At 42.7% G+C, this 23,255-nt stretch overlaps 1 protein-coding gene across 13 annotated transcripts in view; it reads left to right on the forward strand.

Annotated features, from left to right (window-relative positions):
* The first annotated feature begins 817 nt into the window (after positions 1 to 817).
* Positions 818 to 23,255, forward strand: part of DUSP16 (dual specificity phosphatase 16) — a 69,229-nt gene continuing 46,791 nt past the window's right edge. For 5 of the 13 annotated variants that reach the window (XM_041129443.1, XM_030041455.2, XM_041129446.1 and 2 more), the window contains exons 1-2: positions 818 to 951; positions 1,937 to 2,022. The gene's annotated coding sequence lies outside the window, so the exon portion shown is untranslated. Of the gene's footprint in view, positions 952 to 1,125; positions 1,234 to 1,809; positions 1,896 to 1,936; positions 2,023 to 23,255 lie in introns of those variants that run through there. The other 8 variants (XM_030041458.2, XM_030041454.2, XM_030041463.2 and 5 more) reach the window with 5 other exon arrangements.

Below are 23,255 nucleotides of genomic sequence, written 5' to 3' on the forward strand. Positions count from 1 at the left end.
GGAAAGGTTCGGCGGCGGCTCGGTTGAATCGCTCCGCGGCCCCGGCTCCTCCCAGGGGCCGGCCCGGCGGCTCCAGCGGGAGGCCGGGGGCAGCGGACGCGTGTGTCGTGTCCCCGTCCCCCCCCCTCGCCCTCAGTGACAGCTTGGTACGGGGTGAGCCCCCCCCCCCCAGCCCCGCTCCTCCGCCTCCCGCTGCCGGGGCTGGCGGCGGCGGCTGCCTCCGTCTCCCCGCAGGGATCCTCTCTCCCCGCTCCTCCTCTTTCTCCTTCTCCCTCTCCCCCCCCCCCCTTCACACCCCCCCCGGCTGAGTTCATTCACTGGGATTGGTTTCAAATGACGCCATCGCTTTATTTTTACACCAATGACCTCATCCCAGCAGCTTGAAGTTTACTGACCAGCAAAACTCTTTTTCTCTCGCTCGCTCCCCTCCTTGTGCCTGCCTGCTCTGCCCGTTTGTTTGCAATCGTTTGGGTCCTTCAGGGAACCGAAGGCTTTAAAACAAACAAAAAAAACCCCCACACCAACACCCCCCCCCCCAAAGACCCCAAACCTTTCTCCCCGCTCCCGAGCTCTTCAGTGTGTCCCCCCCCCCCCCCCATCACTGTCCCCTTTTAATTTTCTCAAGCCATCTTGGGGGGGGGGGGGGAGCAGGAGAGGGAAAAAAAAAAAAGTTCCAAATGTTTCCTTTTTCTTCTCTCCCCTCCCACCTTCACGCTTCCCCCTCTTACAATTAAGAGCCGAATATAGGTTTTATCTTCTTTTTTATTTTTTTTAAATTGCTGTTCTTTTTTTTTTTTTTTTTTTTTTTTAATTGAAGAAGGAGGAAAAAGAGGAGCTTTCCCAGCGGCTGGAAGGAGGCAAACTTGTTTCGGGCGGCAGCGGCGAGGCTGGTGGCAACAACTTTTATCCCTGCCGAGGGGACAGACAGACAGAGAGACAGGGGGTGACACAGTAAGTGCCGGGAGGAGCGCAGGGACCCCTCGCGCGGGGCAGCCCCGTGTAAGCCAGCCCGGGAGGGGGGCGAGGGGCGCGGGGGGGGCCGGGTAGGGCTGGGCGGGGAGGAGGAGGAGGAGGAGGAGGTGGTGGTGAGGGAGAGGCGGGCGGCGGGAGCCCTCCCTCCCTCTCTCCTCCCGCATGCCCTTCCCCGCCGCCCCCTCACCTCCGGAGGAGAGCGCCCGCAGCGGACAGGTCGCTGCCCCGGGCCCGGGCAGGCTCCGGCCGCCTCGGCGGGTGGTAAGGAACGGGGCCGAGAGGGAGGGAAGGGGGTACGGTACGGTACGGTACGGTACCGGCAGCGGTACCGGCAGCGGTACCGGCACCGGCGGGCCGCCCCGCGCTCCCCCTACCTGCTGCGGGGCGGTCGGCACCCTGCTGCCCGCGGGGGCTCCTGCCGCCTCCTCCTCCCTCTCCCTCTCCCTTCCTTTCTCACCTCCCGGTATCCACCTGCCTCGCCTCCTAAAGGCAGGGGAGAGGCGGGGGGGGGGAAGCCGGGCGCCTTCCCTGCGGGGAAGGGGAGGCAGCTCGCCGCTGGAAGGGATGAGCAAGAGAGCGCGGACTTCTTCAGCGCGCCCCGAAGCCGTCTGCAGGGGATGTTTGGGGAGGCTGTCGATAAGCTCTGGCGTGCGCGCCTGCCTTTCCAAACTTAGCAAACGGTGCTGGCTCCCAATAGGTTTTCCGCTGCTTAAAATGGTCGAGGATGCTTTAAAGCCCCGAAGGGCTCCCGAAGAAATGTTGAAGTTCTGCCTTCAACTTGGAAAGCGTTTAAATTGAGGCAGTTGACAAAATGGAGGGCTGCTGTGGAGTCCAGGAGTGAAGCAAATTGCAAATTGTTAACCTGATATTGCACTGGCGTAAACTCGTAACTCCGTGGCTGGCGCCAGGATGCGGCCTGACCGGTACCCTCTTCTGACTTTATTATTTTTTTTTTCCCCCGTAGAAGCGGCGGGATGAGGAGTTGAGCGCGCATCAGTTGCGTGCCGAACAAGGTGTATGGGATGTGCCTATTGCAGAGCCTGACCAATGGTAGGATTTTTTCAGTGGCCAAAAAACATTTGGTTAGATGTCAGATGGGAAGCTGTTTTTTTTAGAAAAGAAAAGCCAGGAGAATTTACTTTCTTTTATTGTCATTTTAGCTGGTTGAAATAGAAAATCGATCTTCCATTTTTCCTTCGAGTGAAGGGTGTAGTCATAGCGAGCTGTATTGTCTGACCTGTGGCTAACTTTTTTTTTGTTCAAACATTCGGTGTATACCCAGCAGAATAAATAGATCTTTGCTGGTTTTGAAAGCGAAGAGCAGATAGAACTGTTTCTCCTTGTAAGGATGCGTGCTGGGGTTCTCAAAAGAAAAAACCCCAACCAAAACCCCAAAATGATTTTGTAATCCTTGCTTTGAGATTTATGCTATTCCTGGCAGCATGTGGTTTAGTAGATACAGAGTTTACGAAGTCACAACTGACCAAACAGGAGTTGGTTTAGACTCTTGTGTTTTGAGGGGAGGTGGAAAAATAGTAAGTCTTAATTTCTTTTTATGGTGTTCATCCCACTGCCCATTGGAGATTGAAGCATTCATCACAGTTGTTTATGTTGGTTGTCTGGGGGTTTCTATTTGAATGTGGAGCAAGTATGCAACGGGGGGGGTGTACACGTATTTTTAGCTTTAATTTTTAATGACAAAAGATACAAAGAATAGTGACACTCAAAAGTAAATCCTGCGTTTACCAAGTGTGCTTATTAATATGTTTAGGAAGGAATCTATAAAAGATGTGTGAGGTGTAATAAATTCTGGTCGTTATGCTTGTTTAATACAATAGTGCTTCAGTATATCTTAATACACCATTTCAAAGTCTCTTTTTAAATGAACAAATAAGTAAAAGCAGCAGAGAAGGTGCCAGCTCCTGTGCTAATCAGAGGTGGTAGCTGCGAAGCGCTGTATGCTTAATCCATGTGCAAAGGTCCAGGAAGGCCAACCAAGCATTTAAAAACGCAGCATGTTTTATAAAGATACATAAATACATTCCTGCTCCAGTAGCTCTGGTTTTGTTAGCTACCTAAGCAGATATAATGAACAAAATCACACCAGAAAAACTTCTGTAGAAGAAAGTGAACTCAATTTATCTTTGTTTCTGTAAAATGCATGCTCTTCTTTCAGCGAAGGCAGCTAGCCTGGCAAGCATGTTTGCTTTTAGCTAGAATAGCTTCAACCGTCCATAGGAACGGTATCGGCAGAAGCTGCGCGGGAATGTGTTAAATGGATTTCACCGGGAGCTCTGTCTCTGGGGTCCGGGCCAGCCCTCAGCCCGTGGGAGGAGTTGTGGTTGTATCTGCCATGTGCCTGTGCACCTTCCTTGGCAAAATGACATGCCCGGGGAGTCCTGTGCCTCTGTATTCACAGCCAGCAGCTGGAGATGGGGTGAGTGACGTCGTGCGGAGTTACTAGAGTCTGGGTGGTGGGATGGGTCAGCCGCTCTTCTGCCTTTAAGATACGTGATTCATGTAGGCCTTAAGAAGCCCGCAGAGGGCAAATTCAGGCTCTCTTCTAGACCGCTGTAAGAAATGCCAAATAGGCAAATTAGCCGTTGATTGTTACTTGCATTGGTCTTCAAGTGAGCTCAGCTCCATCCAGTGCGTTGTACAGTAAGAGCTGTGTGCAGGGTGAGGGCCTTGCTCAGTCACCTGTCTTTTCAAAGTTCGACGCCTTAATCGCCAGACCTCTTCAGGAATATCCACCGTTTTCAAAATACAGATCTTCTAAGAAATACAGTAAGCACAGTTGAAGCATTTTTTTCCCCTCAAGAAAAAGGAGGCAGGGTGATAGCAATTCCTATTGAATTTTCTAGGACCCTTTTTCCTTTTTCCTTTTTCCTTTTTCCTGCAGTGAGGAAAGCATCATGGATATTCTTCAGATGCTGACAAATCCTTAATAGCCAGATGGCACGGAGTACTTACTGTCAAAGGATGAGGTGTGGAAGGATTGGCACATCCCTTTTTCTTTTTTGCTTTTGTTTCACCCCTAGGAAGAAATGTGCGTTTGGCTAGCGACTCCTGTGTATCTCTCTCTACAGATTTGTTGTTAAGCTGATCAAATCACTAAATGTTTCTTGCAGTCTTGTAGTATTTTGTGCGTGGTTGTGTAATGGTACCTCCATGATTATTTAAGAAGAATTATCAAGAAGCTTTTTTTCTGGGTCGTAGGGAAGCAGCCGTGTCCCTGACGCATTGAATGGTACGTTCACTTTCCCTACAATTCCTTAGGGATTGCTTCCAGATTTGGTGTAGTGACATAGAGGGTTTCTGTGGAATATTTTAAGTATCAGTAACTACATATCATACCAGTATTGGTAATATTTCTCTGATTTATTTGGTGTCCCCCTGCATAAACCAAGGGTAACACATCATTCTTTAGGGCTGTCAGTTGCATACGTGGCCTCTACTTTCTCCCATGAATCAAAAGCCATAGGTGGTGGGTGGCCTGGTGATGTGTGTCAGGGTGTCGATCTGGACTAAAGCCAGCAATTAACTGAAGACCAGGAGTCATTTGCATGAAGGTGAAGTGAACGCTGTAACTTCAGGCTACTTCCTAGTCCTTACTTGGGGGACCCTATCCTCAGGGTTTTCTTCAGCACGAGTATAATAGTATCACCACTCTGATATCAAAGCTAATTGAGATGAAGCTGGCTCTGGAGCAAGGCTAGAGGCCGAGATGCCCCGTGTGACCGCGGTGTTGCTGCCGTCTGAAGACGGCCGTGGGAACAGGGAAGTTCGCACCGCCACTTCTCTCCGTCGCCCGACCTGATCTTTAGATTGGTATTAGCTTGGCAGCTCCAAATAAGAAATCTCCGTTACAGTTACTCTAACTTCCCATAACACCCGAAGGAAGCCAAAAATACACATTAATGGTAAAGTTTGGCATCTTAACTTCTGGGTTTGCATAGTTTTAATCTGAGCAGTTCTTGGTTTGCTTGTGGATAGGGCCTGTTGGCAGCTATCGCGGTCTCCAGTGGAGATGGTGTTGGCCACCAGTGAATTACTATTCCTCTGCGATCAAAGAAAATCTGCGTCTAGGGTGTGTGTATGGAGGACGAGAGGGAAGATGGGCGTGAGTTCAAGGCCTTGCATTTCCTTTTGCTGTGCTATGTGGTCTGCTGCTGAGCCAAGACTGACCTACTCAGAGTTGGCTCTGGGAAGGCTGGCAGCTTTCCATGTTGTGTCCCTACGAAATGCTCCGGCAGCTGAAAAAAAAAAAAAACCAAAATTAATAATTGGGCAGGCTAGGAAAGAGGGGAAAGAGTGTTGCCTCAGCGACAGGAGGTTTGCTGTGGGGCTGCGGGGATGCAGAATGATCTCTTCTGCCACGGACCTTCCCGAGCTCCTGCGCTGCTGCTTTTCTGCACTTGCACTGTCCAAAGCTGTAATGTTTGTGCTGTGTGAATATATGAAAGGAACTGCTGAAACAGGGTCCTACTTTGAGAGGAAGTCAGTTATCTCTGCTCTTTCTTGGTCACAATATGAGCTATACGTCACCAGTAACTTATATAGCTTCTCTTTAGTGTGTTCTTGGAATGAATTTTGCCCTGTGTAGTACAACTTTTCATCCTGTTTCTCAGAAACTAGGATCAGTTCCTTGCATGGACCTCCTCAGGCAAATGTGTGCTCTCATTTGGTTTCAAGCTTAAGTTAGAAACTTCTGTCAGTTGTTTAACAAATCAAGGTACACAAGCGGAGGTGTGCAGAGGCTTTCATTAGTTGAGAGTAAATGTAATTTTTTTCTTCCATAAGATCTTGTTACATGCTATCCAGAGTGATAGTCCGCTAAAGCAGTATGAAAATGTTTCTTCACAAAATCGTAATTGTGTTCCATTACATTAGTTTGGCAGAAAACTATGACACATGGTTTCTAATATTGAGACTAAAATAGTGTTACCTGTTTTCATTGTGCTTCACTTGATTTTGCTTTGCTATAATAACCTATGAATTGAGCCTGTTTGTTGACTAAATGATAGATCAGTGGCTTGTACAAATCCTCACTTTTTAGACATCCTTGCCTGCTTGTCTAATGTTTTTTTATATTACTGAAGGCATTGTGGGAGGCAAAAAGATGGGTCCAAGTGCGTAATGTAGCAACATTGGAATGAGAACTTTACAGAGAGCATAAAATGAGGAGGACAACAGAGACTAATTGTATGAAATTCCTTTTATGCACACGTTCTTGAGTTTGAATAACTAGTATGTATTCAGCCTGCTGGATTAGAAGGCTTTGGCTCTGCATGTGTAGCGTAGATGTTGCTCTCAAAGTAGGAAAGCTACTCTCCCTCCCTGCCGCACTACTCCGGATAAAATTGATTTGGTACTGCGTTTTGCTCCTACTGAACCCCTAGTAAAGCATGTTTAAAGGCTGAATAATTCATAATGTTAGGGATATAAACACCACACTTTTAATAGCCCGAGTGTTGTTTTTGCTTCTTGATTGCTAGGTGTAAGAATCATTCACCCCAGACCTTAAAGACTCAAATCCCATGTCAGGACTTGGGTTTCTACCTGCAAGATGGTGCTTGCAGGGGATCGACTTTCTCAATAGTGCATATTTCACCAAGTTTATACAGTCCCTTAAGCATGGAAGCCATCCATCTTCTAAACACCATCTTCCAAATACATGCAAAGAGCTACACTTCCAAGGGCTTCTATCAGCATACCATCCCGCTACTGAAACAAACCTTAATTTCAAAGGTGGGTCGTAAGCACCAAGAATGTTTCCCTGAAGAACAGGCATGAGATTACTTTCCACTTACTGTATTAATGCTATGTGGAATAAGTATAGCACCTATCATCTACACAGTTCCCACAAGTATTTTGTTACAGGTGGGAACCTCCTTAGGTGTTGGGATTTCGTACCTTCTTTCTTTAAAAAATATGTTTCGGACTCAGTGTTTTCTCTTGCTTTCCAGCTCTGCTGTCCCTGACAGTTTCATGGGAGTCTGTTTGAACTCTGGAAAACTGGGAGGGAAGAGAGCTGGGGCGGGAAGAAACTTAGCGTTACATGTCTCTCTTCTAACCCCATCATACTCGGAAGTGCCTTTCTAAAATAAGAGAACTTAGGTAGAGGCCTCTTGCTAGGAACACTTGGGGAGCAAACAGAATAAACTTCATCTTGATTTCAACAAAGATTCATGAAGTTTTGCCAGTTTTTAAGCAAGGACAAACAATATTCCAGCAAATAAGTACAGCAGTAATCTTAGTGCATTGGCTTGACATGTTGTTAGCTCCAAATAAATCTGAAAGTACACACTAGATTGAGTCCAGATTAGCAGAAGGCAAGTGGTGTCACCAGTTTAGTGGGGCTCCCTCTGCCTTTTCCAAGACCCCGGGTGCAAGGCAGGTGTGCTCCAAATTGAGGATAGGCTGTGAAAATCTCTCTTTCCGTAGTCTGTTTGGAGTTCTGCATTGATGGCAAGTCTCTTCTCATAGCAGCAGGACCCAGTACCTTCTTCCCCTTTCTCCCAGGCTATTCCCATGTCATTTCAATTTCCTAAAAGCTCTCAAGATTTACACAGCGAGTGCTCTGAGGCCTTACTGAAGAGAGGTAATCAACAATGCCTGGTCTATAGGTTCATAGTCCTGCATCTCGGGAAGACACGGCAGCTGAAGGCAAACGGGCATCGTCCTTATGAGAGCTCGTGAACTTCATGTTCTCCTAGCTAGCAGGAGACTTATTTAGGGCATATTAATAAAGCTGCTTGTACTTGTACTTCCCTCTGCTACCTTGTTTGTTTCTTACTATCTCCCTTTTTTGTTTTGGTTTGATTTTTCTTGCATGTAACTTTTCATCTGAATATGTATGTTGATACATTTTTCCTGATCAGTGGAGTGAGCTCTGTTGTCCAGCTTGTGAAAATCCCTGGCTTCTCATGGTTGACACATTGTGAGCATGCTGTCAGCTTCTCAGTCCTCCGTTCTGCTTGTTAGGTGATCCATGCTTGGATACCGTCCAGTTGACAAAGTCTGTTTCCTCAGTGTGGCTCACTTTGCCTGTCTGCTGTGATTTCCAGGTGGACCTATTTGAAGATGCCTGAAAAATCTTTATCCAGCCCAGACATGGTTGTATGAGTAGCCCATTTGTTGCCTATTTCCTTTTGAAATATTACTGAAAGTTAGTTAACTCCTTCAAGCATAAAATGGATGAAAAAAGAATAGTAATACAAGTGCAAATCTCCAAGATACTAGTCAGGACAGCAAAAGGAAAGTGTCAAAATACTAACACATACTATCATTGCGCATTTTCCCAAGGTAATTTTTCCATGAGAAGACCCATGTCTTTCTGCCCCCTCAGATTTACAGGACTCGAATCTTTTTCTCCAACTGAGGCTTGCATGACTTGCCAACTCTCCTGCAGGTGTGACCTGTCCTGGAACGAGGAAACGTGTAGTGTCTTTTCCCCTGCTGCCTCATGTGTGGTTAAGCCTATAGAAAGCTGCGGAGGAAGCTCAGGCATGCTGTTCCTCTGACAGCCTTCTGCAAATACAAGCTATTAATGACCATTGCCTTTCATGGGCAAAAAAAGTACTGGCAATTCCTTTGTGCACTTTATTTAATGGCGTAACAAGCAAGCACATTAGCTATTTTTATTCAAACGCCCAGACATAAGCCAGTATGGCAAAGTGGCTATGAAATGTCTGCATAGCTAAGTGAAAATACAGCTGCTCTTTAACACTAAATCTTTTTCTCTTAGTTGCAGGATTTTGAGAGTGTTCAACCAATGATCATCTAATCATTCTAATAGAGCTGTGGTGAGGATTTTAAAGATTTTGCATTAAAATAGGCAGAATGTTCTTTTCAGTCGCTGACTTTGTCTACTGTTTCAGTCAACAATAAGGAGGTAATGCAATAGGGGAGGTGGGTGGGTGAGGAAGGGGGGGACTGATTCAGGTTAAAGGTTCAGGTCTTGTCCTTTCAGAAAGCTTTGGAACTATCAGTTCGTACGTGCTGGTTAGTGGCAGGCACACAAAAAAACCCGAATACAGTGACACTAAGCAAATGCTAGCTTAGAGAGATGCAGTGTTTGTTTTGGGAATTTTTAAAGGCTGCCAAGTCCTTCGATGGTGGTTTTTCCTCTTTTCTTTTTTTTTTTTTTTCCTTCTCCCTTTTCCTTGAAGAGGCTGTCTACTTTGGCAGAAAAATGGCTTTCATGGCTTGATGAATAATTAAAAAAAAAAATATTCAAGACTGTGTTGATGATTTAACTCTTCGAATGTTTCAAAGCCAAGAATTTATGTTATGGATTAACTTCGGAGGGATGTTGAGCACTTATTTTTTTGTGTGTGTACATGCTCAGCAAACAGTTGTACCTCAGTATTGACATGCATGGTCTCCAGTTCAATTTTGGTTTAAAAAAAAAAAAGACAGACAACAAATATTTAAGCATATGATAGACATTAGAGGTTCTAAGGAAAAAAAAAAAAACAACCTCACTTAATATTATGCTTTCCCTGACCTGGAACCTGCTGATACTGGAGTAGATATCCAGTAGTAGCACACTTTCATATATGTTTGCTTAACTAAATTATAAAGTACACTTACAAAAATCTTCTTGTTATATCCACCAGAGTAAGGCATTTCTACTGAGTGCTTAATGTTTGGCACAACCGGTGGCATTGCTTTTCAGTACAGTCAAGCATTATTCTTACTTAACTATTTATCGCTTATTTACCTGTTTTTTTCTGTTTATGTTGGCAAAGTAAGAATCTACAAGTGTAACTTCCTCCCTGAAAGGTCTCTCCCTTTCACATGTCAATTGTTATAAATCAAAGCACAGCTGGAGAAGTCTACCTATTGGTAGAAAATAGCATTACTTTTTTTGGACAGGTGGAGTGGGACGAGGGTCAAGTAGATCAGCTGGTTTGGGACATGATGAAGGTAAAGTAATTAAACCACCAACATATAACCACATCTTTCAGCTTCTCCACCAGCAGTAAAATAGGCTTCCTTGAATTCAGAATTCTGCAGAATTTGTTCTCATTTATGTTTAAATGGTTAACTTGAAATGCAGTACTATCTTCTGATGTCGTGGACAGAGCTGTGATCCTTCTGCTTTTACTCAAAATGTGGTTAAATTGCACTACAGTGGAAAAATATTCAGGCTTATCACTTTCTAGAGCTGAAGTTTCAAACAGTATGTCCAGATTCAAAAGTTGTGGGATATTAGGATCAACTTCTGTCGTTGTGAAAATACTAGAAAAGGGAGACGTGTAAGGAACAGAACTGGAGAGAGAGAAAGAACAGGGAATAATGGAAAAAAAGAGGTATTGATCAGATGTTGGAAAAATATACCTATATGGGCTAAATAAAAGGGGAAAAAAAGAAGAAAGTAGAGCAACAGAGATGAAAAATATTTTTTAAAAGGAAGAGAGAAGTTCTGCATTAGCTGCACATGAAAATGAGCCTTTAAATCACAGAAAATGTAGTTCTAATGGAACAGCAGGATAGGATCCTTCCACTTGGGCTAGTAATACTAAGCTTGTAGTAGTAGGTAACAAAAGAGTTATTTTCTGTGTGTATGAGGAAAAGCCATTTGACAGCCTGTCTAAAAGAAGTCTAATGACAAGTTATAGGAAGTACAGGGAAAGGTGTACCTTCTGGTGGGTTCATACTGGTAAATACTATTTGTGCATCTAGAAAATATCTTCTGAAGATTGTTAATCACTAACGAGTTGTGCATTTTGCCTTTCTGAGTCTGTATTTTGGTTTATAATTCATGTAACTGAACATACATATTAAAACTAGAAATGCTAGATTAGAATATATGCCGGCTGTTGAGAGAATAATATTGGGTGGGTTTGTGTATTTGGTCTTTATCATTAGGCATTTGTAAATATTTAAGAATGAATTGATTTCAAAATGCTGCACTATAGACCATATCTTCATGTTGGAAATTTGTAAGGTTCAGAGACTTGAGCTTCAAGTAGCATGCTCCTGAGTCCACTCGGGAAGGATGTGTCTTTCAGTGTAACTGAGAGGATGGGAAGGAGTGGGGAAAATGTTCTGTCTGAATGCTTCTGTTGCGAGGTGCTCTTTTTCTTCATGCTGTTGGTAATTTATTGTTGGCTTTTTAAAAATCAGATATGTATGTAGTTATTCTATATGGAAGAGAAGCTTTTATCTTTAAAAAAAAAAAAAAAAAAGTTGGCAAATTTTGTGTTTGCTTCTAGAATATGTCCAGCTTCCTTAGGCCCCTGCTGTTTGTCTTCTAACATTTTTGGGTTATGTTATACACTGCTGTTGGGGTGAGTGCTTTGTAAGGACAACTAGTCAGTGCCACAAGGAGCTTTAACCTAAATACAAAAAGTAGAAGAACAGTAGTCTAAAGGCTATTGACAAAATATCTTTTTCCAGCTGTGCTAGTAGAAAAGGTTACTGAGTCCAGCTGCTTGACACAGTCCCTCTGCCTCTAGCTGCTGCCCTGAGTCTGCTGCTTAGAGTAGTTTTTATGACTGTTCAGACTTCACTTGAGGCCAAGTCAGAGAATGAATTCACAAGTAGCCTATTCTGCTCTTTGAGTTAAACTGTTTGTGTTTTGTTTGAAGCAGACCAGAAATCCATCATACTGTTTGCTCCGTAGGCTCTAGGTGGTCGTTCGCTCCATGCCAGACCTTAAATTGCCTGCCTTTTTGACACACAGACAAACCTTAGAAGTAAAACACTCTGTAGACTATCCTCTCCTTTCTTCTGCCTACTGCCCAACTTGCTATTACCCTTGTCTGAAAGAAATAGGTTCAGTAGCAGTAAAAGTGAAATAGGAGAATGTTAGCGTGGATCCACTGAGACTGGTGGAGCTCTCTCAAGTTAGTGCAACATAGCGTGCATTTCTATGGCAGGTAACACCAAATGCTTACAGTTACTGTGATTCTTTTCTTGTCTTCCCAACCACCGTCGTCGCAAACTCACTCTCGTAATCGCTCTCAGGATCCCACAGTGAACCAGAGCCAGGAACCAGAGATGGCTGAAAATTGTTTGGATGTGGTTTATTTATGTGTTTGTTTATTCTACTTGTTTGTACAGTTAGTTTGTGACTGATTTAGCTCTTTGAGTCAGCTCACTGAATTAACATGTGAGCTGGCGTAAGGGACGTGGTTGCTCTCTGGTAGCCCTGACTTAACTTGTTTTAAGCTGTCGCGGAGCGTACCCCCTCAGTCTGCCCCATCGGTTGGGTGCGTGCGTGTGCGTGAGGCTCTGAAACAGCAGTTCGGGGAGCAGCCAAAGGTATGATGGGCTCTGCCTCCTGTTGACATGTCTGCCTGTTGAGGGAGTAGGAACAGGCTTCGTGGTTTAGTAGCCAGGTGTGCTCCAGCAAGAGAATTTCCTCTTGTTCCAGAGACGTGTCTTTCGTCTTTGGGGGTTTCCTGTGCGCTTGGCCCACGAGCCGAGTCTTGAGTTGAAGTTACCCCTGTCCTGCAGCGCAGGTACACCCGTTGCAGCCCATGGCAATTTGAAAGGAATTGTTAAAACTTGGAGGAATTCCTTTCCAAGCTTGTCTTCTGCAGAGGCAGCAAGAAGTATATTCATTATGTGGATTCACCCACTGGAAACTAAGGCTGGAACCGTTGATTCAAGCTAAAAAACTGGTTGCTGTTCGTTTGCAGCTGTGCATTCAAGTTGGGTTGGGTTGGCTTAGGTTCCTGGAGCCCCAAGAGCTTTGTACTCCGTTGGAAACACTTGCTTGTCTGCCACCTGACAAGTTTAGAACTTGAGTTCTGTCAGGATGCTTTTTCTTTAAAACTGTGACAATACACACATATGTATATATGCACACATACTCTGTCCAGAATGGCTTATATCTTGTAAAGCTTTCATTCAAAGTGATTTCTTGATGTTTTATGTGATAAGAAAAGGAATTAAATAGCTAGCAAAGCAGAACAGCCTTGCAGATAAGCCTTCTTAGGCTATGTCTAGGTATGATAAATTGAGAAGATCTGGATGCATGGTCTTCATGGAACACTTAGTATGTAGTTTAGTGGTTGTAACTCTCTGAAGTAGGCAGATAAATTTTGTGCATTTGGTAGCTTATGGTGTATCTGTTTGAATATGTTTGTGATTTCTGATCATTACTTGGTCTTTCAAAGGAAATTGAAATGAAAGCCTCATCCCTTTCTACCGAAAACTTGAAAGCATTTCTTTGATATCATACTTATTTGGTAAAATGACAAATCTCTCTTCTGCTTTGAGAATGGATGGCTAGTAATGTCTATTTTTTTACCCTGTCTGATTTTTCTTTTTTTCCTTTTCTCCTCATATTAATTTAAATGGTACCAGTATCTTCAGAGTTGTCATACGGAACTCTCATTTTCCTCACTTGTTAATTGCTTGTGTCATCTCTGCCTGCTGCTCTGGGGGAGCTGTTGATTAAACCTACAACTCGATATAGTACTCCCCTTCCTCTTCGGGGGTGTTTCTGACTTCTTTTTAATCATAACACTGTATTTTTTGTATACTTCCAATCTCAAAATCATTTGGGTTTTTTGAGTGTTCTTTACATTTACTTTGAGGAGTAGTATGCTGATACCAGGATCGTCATCTTGGGGTACTGCCTAGAGTAAAAGGGTTCTGCTGGTTCAACGGGAGCTCTGCAGAGCTCCTGTCGCTGTATGGCTGCTTGCATTGCTGTAACGCGATGGCATCCACACTGGAAGAGATGGTGTTGCAGAAGATCATGTATAGGGCAGATGGGAATCCAGAGCATCCTACTGATGAAACTGCTGTCCCTACAGCATGTCGGCGCTAGTCTTGTTACTGGTGGCATTTTGTCAGCTGAGGGCTTTTGTCATTCAGGGAAGAGGCTTTTTTTTCCCAGACCACGCAGACTGAGTTTTGCTGACTTGCATCAAATTTGCATGTGCGTTTGTGCAAACAAGTCAACTGAAGTAGCCTGCCTGTTGACGCAGCTTTGCCATTCAGCCAGCTGCAAAGCTAAAGAATTAACTGAAAAAGTGGTTAATGTCCAATAATTTCATCCAATATTGTTTCTATCAACAGACATCAATTTGTCTTTTTTTTTTTTTTTTTTCCTTTACTACTCCTCTGAGGTTTTTTTCCATCTCCTCAGTGGTGGGGAATGGCTGTGTGTGTATGGCTGTAAATATTATGTTTATCTTAAATTTAGATTCTTTGGAACTTTTTGTTATAGACTCCAAAATTGACTTTCTAGTAAGTCTAGATAAAGTTCCTTTAAACAATTGAGTTGACATGCTCAAAGACACATGGGCAAATTTAATGGTGGGTTTGGGTCAGATGGAAAAGGGTGGGTTTGTGTCCTCTCTCATTTCTTGCCTTATGCTCCTTTATGCCTATCATCAGGTCTGCCAGAGGTTCTGTGGCTAGTTTTAAATAAGTTTTTCTAGTACTGAAGTTCACTAATTTTTTTTTTTTTCTTTTTCTTTTTTTCTGTCACCTATAGCATGTTTTACAAACACTTTGTACCTGTGCTGGAATAGCTTGCTTTAATAAGTATTACATATTTCTATTTTCTACTCAGCCCTTACATTCTTTAATTCGCTCATAAATCTTGAGGAGATGGTAGCTTACTGTTAGTTAATACATTTTTTTTTTCTTCTCTTCTTTTGATGTGTCAGTCCTGACAGTAGATCATCTTAGTCCATCTCGAACTTATCTTTTGCCAGCATCCTGTGTGGGAGAGGCCCTTGCAAAGCCTGTTTTTGCTTTCTTAGCTATTATTATCTAGTTGCTAGTATCAAATTTAATTGCACCCTTCCATTTTTGTGCACCAGGTCTTACGATTTTTCCTATTGTTTTGATACATTTTCCAGTCTGATAGTCTTTGCTCTTCTAAAGCTTCCTCCCGCCCAACCCCCCATCTGCTGTCACTCATTCTGCTTTCTGTTTTCTACCCAGGCTTGGATTCACATTTTTCTAGGATATGCTCATTTGGCCTGTGTAACCTCACGAAAATATTACCATTTGAACATAATGACTCTTTTCTTCCCTGGCTTCCTGTTCCCTTTCCTTGTGAAGTGGTATGTATACCTTCCGCAACTTTCAGACTCAGCTGGGAGCTAAACATGCAGCTTTTAATTTCCTCTCCCTTCTTGAATTGAGGATCTTTTGGACCGGCGGTGTCTTAATCACCATTTCTGAAATGTAACGGCATGGTACTGGTTTTTGGTAGGATTCCTTCCATGAGTGTGGTGAACTCAGTTGTGTTACAGCCACTGTCATTTAGTGGCGAGCTAATGCAAACAGTAAACTGGCTTTCTGACATAGTGCTAAGATCACTCTAGTGAGGAGCAGCGGAAAAGCTTAGTTTCTTATTTCCAGGTAAAGAATAAACACGGAACGAAAAACGTCCCTTGGCATGTCCTGCTGTGATTCAAAGGCTAAATTGAAATGTAGATTCTCCTTCATCAAATTAAATTCCTCTTGCATTTGGCATGGTATTCCCCTTACTTCCTTCTCTAAACAGAACTGGCTTGACTCTTCCCCCTTTTCCACAGTAACTGTGTGATGTCTTGTTTAGTTTGTGGGAATTGCAAGAGCACTGATGTTTTCCTGAATTAAAGATGCCAGATTCGTAGTGATTTCTTCCTCCTTCCTGTTGTTCCTCCCCTCCTCCCAGCAGCCACATACAGCCTCTTTTGGGGGTTGGTTTGTTTTTATTTTCCCCTAGGAAAAGACTCTTCCTCATCAGTCTTCATGGCAACGTATGGTTCCTCATATACAGAGTGCTTCAGTTGACTTCAAATGTAATGCCAGTGCCATTTTACCAACTGAAGGAGTAAGGAAGGCTGGACCGATAGTAGAGTGTGTTCTCTGCTTCTGTATCAGCTGTCTTCCCTTCATTTGGAGAGCATGATTCTCTAAATTCCTTGCTGATAGTTTTCCATTTTGAAATACACTCTGTCCGGAATGACATGGCATCTCTGCATACATAAAATTGTTATGAAACACTAAGCACAGAGTATTTGTTATCAAAATACTTGTTTCTTCTTTTTTTTTTTTTTGTTAAGGTCACTGTTGTGAAATGGAGTGATTAAGAAGTGTTACTCCAGAAGTAGAGAAAAGGTATTGGAGATTGCATCTTTTTTCTGCAAAAACCAGTGCTGTCTTGAGACCCAATTACTCAAAAACAACTTGTAGTGAAAATAGACTAAAATCCTCGGCTTTAGCTTAGTTGTATCAAATACTTGGTAGAACTCCAAAGTGGTAAATAACTCAGTTATTTTCTTTATGGAGTACTAATCTTGTTTGCTTTGGCATCTAAAACCAAAGTCACAGCTTATTTTTACTTAATATACACTTTTTTTAGAGTATCCCTTCCATGCAGTAATACAGATATTTATTACAGAACCCAGGATGCTAATCAGAGACTGCGGACTCTGCTGTGTTTGATGGTCCCAGAGGCAGAGAGGAGTGGTGTTCACCTAGGCAATTCTGGTCAACACAATAGTCTTAGTACTGATGCCAAGGTCCTTGTAGACATTGTGGCGAAGTAGTGGTTTTGAGGCAGTGTTTGGAAGGAGTGCGAGACAGATGAGGGTCTTGTGTTATCTCGTATGGCTTAAGAAGAAAATAAAGATGCACCTGGTCAAAGAAACAGGACTGGAAAATTACATTTGCTTCAGTGTTCTGCATAGGTGTGAGCAGCATAGTCAAGGCCAAAGGAAATGCTACTGTGCTACTAGCAAAAAGAGATTGTGTGCCTAGGTGAGCATTTTTCACCCATCTGTGTTGTTTTAAATTGTCATAATACCAAGTGGAAAAATGGACAGGATACAACTCTAGCTTTGATGTAGAAGTCTAGGGAGAAATCTATCATGAGATGAAGTAAGTTGATGGGAAAGGGGAATGCAAAAAGGGGAGCCTCTCAGCTGTAGCAGATTTTTGAGCTTCAGGAGGGTACTAGAAATTATTTAAATGTGCAGTGACTAGATTTGTAGGTGAAGCCATTAGCTAGTGATGTGTTTTTCTAGATTGGTCATCAGTTAATCATGTTTTCTTTCTGTCATGGTTTTTGTTGCAATGTGTGGTGGTTAAAATCCAGAAGAAAATGTAGTAACATCTTAAGTTGCCTGTCTTTTTGGTTACTTCTGTTAACAGCAAGAATTTATTTTTGCTGATGACTGCCAACAGTTGGCATGCATAAGATGACATCTTCAAAGTAAATCTTAAACAAACAAAACCACCTTTCTTCTGTAACTCCTGGTGTTAATTCCTGTCTTTCTACTTTTTCTCGAGACTGTTACAAGCAGTGCTTGTTTCCTTAATGTATGATTAGGTTTGCTGTGGAGGTTTTAACAGAGCTAAATTTTGAGACAGCAACCTAAGATGAGATGAGATGTCAAAGTGACGGGCTTACATGTGGTGGTTCCTGGCAGTCCCCAAAACATAGTTCATGTAAACTTGTTTCTGCTCCAGCAGGACACATCCCTTTGACCACTGTTGTTACTGTGTTCTCTGTGGACTTAGTGAAGGAGTTGCACATGTGTGTGTGTGTTAAATTGAGATTTGCTTTCAGAACTTTCAGGCTGCTTTTTTTAGGAAACTCAAAGCGACAACAAACTGGCAAGTTTTCTGATTGAATTTTCAGATCTGACGTTGTCTTTAAAAGGCCTATCAGGTACTAATATGTAATGCTGGGTTTTCACTGAACTGTTCGTATAGGATACCACAAATTCATTTATCTCTTAGCATGGCTGTCAACCTCAAACAATTTAGCTATGTTTATAGTTCTATAACAGATTAAGTAACTCTCCTCTGGATTAAAAAATTAAAATTAAAACACAATTGATCATGATAATAATATAAATACGGTAACAAAATTACCAGACCTTCCAGGAGGCTTAATCTCTTGTTCTTTATGGTTTAGTTGAAACCTGTGAAGCATAAAAGGTGGCCCAGAGTTGCTCTTCTCCTTTGTAATTATTTAACTTTAAGGTTTTCTTAATCGTTGTGAGACAATCGGAAGATACCTATCTCAGTAAACCTGATGGCACTGTTAGCTCCAGGCTCTTTGCACATTGGCTGCTCTTTTTGTAAAGTTCTGAATGCTTCTGCTGTGGTGGATGCAACACACCGTTCCTACTTGGGGCATCAGTAGTCTAGAGATGGATTTTTGCAAGTTTGTCTGTGTCTGAAACTATTGGTGATCTAATTGCTGGGTTCAGACATGGAGCTTGCTCTTCAGAAGAGCTTTCTCGTGGATAAACCTGAATGCATTTAAACGTCTGAAAAGAGCAAGGGTTGGGTGGAGTACAATGGGAATTACCTTTAACCTGACTGGCTGGATAGATAGTCTGTTAAAGGCCTCAGGAGGATTTGAGCGTGCCTTAAAAATACTAAAAGAAGGTACCCATATTTAGATTCTTAGTTGGTCTGGTCCTCTGTGATCATTTATCCCTAAAAAGAAACACGAATTCTAAGTCATAAATAATTTCCTTGATGTCACTTGCTCACCAAAAGGATTTTGGATGTGATTATGGTTTTGTCAAAATAGACATGTGCTAAAAGATCCTTACCTAGACTATTCAGCAGCCTGTCTGGGAGTTACTGCTTTGTCATGGGAGTTTATATATACAGTAGGAGGTACAAAATGCAGTGAAGGAGTGGGCCATTTTATTGCGCATCTCTGTCTTTGTTGAGTGGTGATGGCGTGAATGTTTTTTCAGATGTTATTCTTGGAGCTGGCGAACTTTGTTCACTCCTTTTGGAAGAAACACCTCAAATGCCTTTAAGTAGCTAATGCAGAACAAGATCATGCTTTCCTGTGCTTACAAGCTCAGGTGCTGTTAGTAAAGGTATTTTCCATGGGTAGGCAGAAAGAGAAGCTGATGTTCCTGGGTAGATCTGCACCTCTTAAATTGCTGTCTGTAGTGGAGCAGTTTCCCTTGGGAGTCCTTTTTTGCATTTGTGAGGGTCTAAAGTACAGCAAAAGAAATTTTCTTCCCTGCTGTTTTCCTCATTCCAGTCTACCCGAAGCAGGGAAACCATGGCTCCCAAGTTGCCATTAAGCTTCCTAAGAATACTTCTATTAATTGTAATTGTCTGTACAGTGTAGTTTGACAAGATTAGGGAAGCATGGAGAGCACTTCCTACTGTTAAGCTTAAAGTTTTTCTTCTAATGACAGTTCTTTGGATTTGGCACGGTCTGTCTGCTGCAAACTTCTGAAGTACGAACAGCGGTGACCTGGCAAGCAGCACAGCACTGGTAGGAGGGTATTTGGGCCAAGGACTCGTAGCCAAGCTCTTACCTTTTTGCATAAGATTTTCTTTAACGGGAATGCAAAGCAGATGGGATTTTGGTTAAATAATTACTCCTTGATTGAGCGAGTACCGCCCCGAGGAAGGTGCTTATATAAGGAACGTCCCTATCGTGCTGCATAAGAACAAGGATGCTGTGCTGAGACTGTGTGAGCAATCATCACGCTGGTGCTTTCTCATACTTGACTCTACAGACTTGTGCTGAAAGGAGTTATTAACTTGAGTTTTACCTTAAACACACCAAAAAACTATGGCAGTCTAGCATAAGGGGCAATGGTGCACTTTGAGCTGTGTCATGGGGCTTTGGATCTTTAGACCCAGGCAGCAGGCACCATCTGTACCAGCGGAGCAGGAACTATTTGTGGACAAGTCCCCCATTCCCATCTAAGCAGTGAATGCTTTGTTTAAAACCAAAGGTGTATCAACTCCTGGGGACAACTGTAGGTTTTGTGGATTAATATCTGGTGGCCAGGTTCATCTTTTTGGGGCACTAGTGTATTTTTCCTCTCCTTCAGTTATTCCAGCACACTTCTCACTCAATTCTGTATAGAGACCACCCCTGCTGTCTGCAGGAACTTCTGTGTGCTGGCGGTAAGATTATTTTCCATTCCTTATGCTATCTGTGTGTCTGAGCAAAAGTAATAACGCAAGCTTAAGAGATCATCTGCTTTCTCTGGTGTTTGGCACTGTAATGGCGTTCTGGATATGGCAGTGAGGGGGACAGTGCAGCTTGATATGCTCAGCCTAGTCCATCTGCCCTACGCTGTGGAGTGCTGTGGAGAAAGTATTTAGCCTGGGTATCGAAAGCTCTGTAGCCACACCATGGGGTGAGCCTGCACAAATAACCCTCCTTTCCATCAAGGCTAGTTTGAGCACCGAGTTGGTGGTTTGGTTCAGAGCTAGCTTGTGAGTCTTAGATTTAAGCATCTCTGCACACTGCCTGTCCCTGCACTGAAGCATGCATGGAATATCAGGAGAATTTAGCTGCCAAACTCATTTAAAAAAAATAAAATACCCCTGTAGCTTCTTGCTTTTTTGACTAAAATTCAGGCTTATGGCCGTAGGCATACCAATAGGCATACCTTTGATGCCAGGTGGTCTCCCTGCCAAACGTAAAGCTGGTTCTCAAGAAGATCTTATGTGGTTATGCTTTCAATAGAGTGCCAGAAAGCTGAACCTTGGCAAAACTATGCTTTAAGCTGATGGTGAGAACAAGATTAGGAAGAATGTTTTAGTCCTGGATGGGCATTGTAGCTACAGGTAGACTAGATACATTTTCTTCTTCTAGATCTAAGTCATAGTTTTTTTTTTTTATTTTGCCTGTTCCAAAGCAGTCTAAGCTAAATTAAAATTTAGATGTTCTAAAAAATTATTTGGGTTTGTGCTGGAGTTTGCCCAGCTCCCAGGTTATGGATTATTTGATTTTTGGAAGTGTGTGCCCTAGGCATTTACTGCTCTAGCTTGAGCTTGGTGGTGTGGCTGCAGAGGAAGAAGCCTGAAGGGGTTGGGAGGAGTGCTTCTCCTTCCCCTCTTTCCTGGTGACCTCTGCTTCTGTGGTTGCGTTCAGCTCTTTTCCTGCACATTTTGACCTGTGCTATAATCCTATCAGAGAGGGCAATTGCAGTCAGGGGTGAAGTCGTTGCTGGAAGATTTCTCGCCTAAGTCTGCACATCTGAAATGCTTTTGGCATTTGGTGGTAGAAATTGCCTTCTCTGAGGTGTGTTTTTGCCATGACTCCTCATACTCCATTGTTCAGACCACCAGGGTTAGTCTTTCCATGCCGCTCAGAGTTCCTGTGGAGAACCAAACTGCAAACACCACTCTAGGTGGCAAACTAGCTAGCTAACATTTCTTTGCAATCCAAATAAAATTTAAAAAAAAAAAAACAAACAAAAAAACTCCCAGGTAACAAACGCATCAGCTACATCTATCGCTGTCATGACTTTATGAAGGCAAATGTGTCTAATCTCATCTGCTATCTCTGTCACTGATACCTTTAAGTCAGCTTGGAACTGAAGGAAAATTTGTTTTACTTTAAAAGAGCTAAGTTATTGCCTCCTTGTAGCATTGTAGAATGAAACTTCTAGTTCTATAATTTTGAGTAATGCAGTACATTCTTAGTTGTAGCTAGAAATGGTCAAAGTTTTTCAGTAACCTGAAAAATACTTATAAAGAAACTATCATTTTTATATGGGGTTTTTGTGTGCTTTGTTTTGTTTTGTTTGGGTTTTTCTTGTTGTTGGTTTTTTGGTGGTTTTTTTTCCCAGAAAACACAAAATTTTTTTTCAGACAGGCCATAAGAAAGGTTTGTAAGGAGAGGGATTCCCCCCCCCCCTTGCCGTTTAAACTGATTATTTTGGGGAAGAGGCAAGGTTTCAGGAACACAAATCCCACTTGAAACAAAAGCAGTGAATATAAGGCTAAATCTAGGTCAAGTTTGAGTTAATAATAATAAACAACTTAATAATCCAGAGAAAAGTTTGTTTATGGGAAAAATGTACCACAAATCTCGTAACTCTATGATGACTCCAGGATTTTCTTGTTTTGGTATTAACTCCCAAGAATTTGGGGAGGAGGGAACGTTATTTCTTTGAGGGTATCTGTTAGGTTTCTTTCTGTCTTTCATTGCATATTTTCAGCGGTGTGGCTTCAGCCAGACAGCTTCCATGAGGAATATGATTCATTGGGTAATTTATGACATACTTCGGGATGTGCTTTGGTCTTCTTCTTTTCCTGTTTGGGAAGAGGGACAGGCTGGATGTGGAGATATTTTGGAAGCCTTGGCTTTTGTTTCTGTGTCACGGTTTGGTTCTGTTTCGCGTCCGTGTGTGCAAGGAAGGGCTTGTGCATTCTGGAGTTCGTGCCCTCCCTCTTCTTATTGCTTCACGTTAACTGGTCTCACAAAAAATGTCACCTCTCCCTGCAAGACTTGGCTTTCCTGTATCCTTGGGCAGTTGCAGATACAGCAGTAATAGTGGGGATCTGTTGGATATGCAGTTCTTGTGAATCATGTCTGTATGTTTTCTTTATTAGAGTAGCTGGAATTTAATTTGGTGCTGGAAATGACTGTGAGATAACGCGTCTTTTCCTGAGACAGAGTGGGATGCTTTTCTAGCCGTGTTAAGGATTCATGCAATAACATTGTTCCATGGATGTGTAATACAGGTTTGAACATACTGACATGATAGTTTAAAACAAACAAAAAATAAATAAAAATATCTGTACCAGTTGGGAAACACGGCATCATGAACAAGAGAGTGGGAGAGTCTGGTCTAGTATTAAATGTCTCATAGTGTAGCCTCAAGAGAAATGCTTTAGCAGCCTACAAATGGTCACCCTTGTTTCCTTTTTTGCTTCTGCTCCAGCTGAATGTTTGTGAGGTAGAGTTTCAGTGGTGGCTGCTGCAGTGGTACTCGACTGTGGTTGAGATGCACACAATGTGAAGTATAAATATTTATTGACAGGCATAAACATGAGTTAAATAGTGAGAATTAGGATTGCTAAGAATGAGCTTACAGATGGCCATTTTCAAAGTGACCTGTTTTTTAGCTACTGTTGTATTTTTAGATGGCTTTCCTTTACTCCCACGTAGATTTTTTTTGTGCCCTTAAGTTATGAGAGCAGAAAAGACTAATTGGGCCTGTCTGAGGATGAGGGGAAAAACAGTGGGGAAGAGGTAGGGTGGCACCTCGGAGTGGGTCTCCTGCTGACAGGTGAGAAGTGGAAGGGACTAATAACTGCTTTTAAAATCTCTCCTTTATCTTTTTCAGTTTTATTTTGCCATTCAGGCAAAACAAGCAGCAGTGGTGGTTCAAAGAGCTGCTTCGCTTGGGTCTAGTTAAAGATGCTTGCACAAGTTTACTGCTGGGTCGAAGGCTCATTTGAAGTTTTATGGCTAGACAAACTTACACTATCCTTGTGCTTTTCAAGCTGTCTTTGCTAACATGCATGAAAACCCTGCAGCAAGTTTTGTGTCAGAAATAATAATGAAAAGCTGT

Source organism: Aquila chrysaetos, chromosome 17 (assembly GCF_900496995.4).
Source record: "Aquila chrysaetos chrysaetos chromosome 17, bAquChr1.4, whole genome shotgun sequence".
Taxonomy (NCBI): Eukaryota; Metazoa; Chordata; class Aves; order Accipitriformes; family Accipitridae; genus Aquila; species Aquila chrysaetos.